Source organism: Suricata suricatta, chromosome 3 (genome assembly GCF_006229205.1).
Source record: "Suricata suricatta isolate VVHF042 chromosome 3, meerkat_22Aug2017_6uvM2_HiC, whole genome shotgun sequence".
NCBI lineage: Eukaryota > Metazoa > Chordata > Mammalia > Carnivora > Herpestidae > Suricata > Suricata suricatta.
This window is the reverse complement of record NC_043702.1, coordinates 173335995-173338352: the sequence shown is the minus strand read 5'-3', so window position 1 is coordinate 173338352 and position 2358 is coordinate 173335995. Positions and strand designations below refer to the sequence as shown.

The following is a 2358-nucleotide window of genomic DNA, read 5'->3' as shown; positions in this document are numbered from 1 at the left end:
TAGCCAAAGTTATATTGAAGAAGAAAACCAAAACGGGAGGCATCACAATCCCAGACTTTAGCCTCTACTACAATGCTGTCATCATCAAGACAGTATGGTATTGGCACAAAAACAGGCATATAGACCAATGGAATAGAATAGAGAACCCAGAACTGGGCCCACAAATGTACGGCCAATTAATTTTTGACAAAGCAGCAAAGTGTATCCAATGGGAAAAAGACAGCCTCTTTAGCTGGTGATGCTGGGAGAGCTGGACAGTGACATGCAGAAGAATGAAACTAGACCACTTTCTTACACCATTCACAAAAATCAACTCAAAACGGCTGAATGACCTGAATGTGAGACAGGAAACCATCAAAACCCTTGAGGAGAAAGTAGGAAACAACCTCCTTGACCTCCACCACAGCAATTTCCTACTCGACACATCCCCAAAGGTCTGAAATCTTGAAGCAGAAAATCAAAGTTTTCCTTGTGAAGTATAATGATCCTGTCTATGTTAAACTAGAGAAATTGGATGTCATAATTCATTTGGCATCCCAAGCCAACATTGCTCAGGTTCTGGCAATGTAAGGACCAAACAAACGCCATGACAGGCTTCAGGAAGCCTCAGAGAATGAAGAACCGAGTCTTGCCTCTGATCCACTCTGGGTGCCAAAAATTACATATTCAGAAAGATAATCCTACCTCTGGTTGGTCCACTTTGAAAACAAAAAATTTGCATAAAGGGGCATGGCGGACGACTCCTGATTGGCCAGGCCAGCTTCCCTCATTTCCATGAAGGGCAACCAATCAGGATGACTTCCCCTTCTCAGGATACACTCTGCCTGGGCTCACTCTGTAATTGGTTAATTTCAATGATACCTCAAATATTGTGATTGGGTCCCACCAAAAATAACAATGTTCTAAATAACATGTACGCCTGAACTGTTGTCAATATCATCATCTGACCCTGATTGGATTGCGGTGCCTATGTCACAATCTCTTGTAACTTCCCCTTCCCAAGCCCATAAAAACCCTGCTTCTCCTCTGTTCCAGGCTCTCAGCACGGATCCACTGTGCTGGTGAAAGCTGTGAGCCCGAACATAGGTCTGGCGAGCCTAAGCCGTAATAGAAATGCCCTTTGCTTTTGCATGCGTGCCTTGGTCTCCCTGGTGGTCTGTGGATTGAGGGGACGATATTGTGATCTGGGCATAACAGTTGAATGAAAGGAACATACCACAGTGGCGGATGTTGACTTGGTTTGCAAAGCCTTGCGGGCCATTGGGCGGAGTGCCATCGGGCGGAGTGCCATCAAAGTGAGGCAATGTGCAGAGCGCATTGCTTGATCTCATGCAGACCAAAGTAAGTTATGGGGTCCACGAGGTAATTGTTGTCGTCAGGGGCATCTTTCGGAAACACCCCAACAAGTATGAAAGCATCATTGCCACTCTGTGTGAGAACTCGGTCTCGTTGGATGAACCGGATGCTCCAGCAGCTGGGATTTGGATTGTGGGAGAATATGCCGAGAGAATTGACCATGCAGATGAGTCACTGGGGAGCTTCCTGGAGGGTTTTCACGATGAAAGCCCCCAGGTGCAGCTCACGCTGCTTGCGGCCATAGCGGAGCTGTTTCTCAAGAAACCGTCAGAAACGCAAGAGCTGGTCCAGCAAGTCTTGAGTGTCGCAACACAGGATTCTGATAATCCTGACCTTCGAGATTGAGACCATGTTTATTAGTGCCTTCTCTCAACGGACCCTGTCACAGCCAAAGAAGTGGTCTTGGCTGAGAAGCCACTGATCTCTGAGGAGACAGCTCTTACTGAGCCAGCTCTGCTGGATGAGCTAACAGGCCACATTGGACCTTTGGCATCGGTATACCATAAGCCTCCCAATGCTTTTGTGGGAGGAGGTCATGGAATCCATCGCAAACCCTTGCCGATACATCATGAGGGCACCGGTGCAGGTGACAGCCCTGGTGGCACCACCACTGCCACCAACCTGGAGCAGCCTCAGGTCATCCCCTCTCGGGTGACCTTCTAGGAGACCTTTTAACCCTTGACCTTGGTCCCCCAGTCAATGTGCCACAGGTGTCCTCGTGCAGATGGGAGCAGTGGATCTCTTGGGAGGAGGTCAGATAGTTTGGTGGGACCGCCCTTCATCCCGTCCTCAGACCTGCAACCTCGCTCCGTACCTACACCTGCTGTGGTCAGCGGTGCTGTGAATGACCTATTTGACCTCTCCACGGGGACAGGCGTGGCACCTGGTGGATAGGTGGCTCCCAGGCTGTCTGGCTGCCTGCAGTGAAAGCGAAAGGGTTGGAGATTTCCGGAACATTTACTCACCACCAAGGACACATCTAGATGGAAATGAACTTTACCA

The 2358-nt window shown here is 49.0% G+C and overlaps 1 pseudogene; it reads left to right on the top strand.

Moving 5' to 3' along the window:
- LOC115287197 overlaps positions 1–2351 on the top strand; it is an 18653-nt pseudogene extending 16302 nt beyond the window's left edge.
- Positions 2352–2358: the final 7 nt, after the last annotated feature.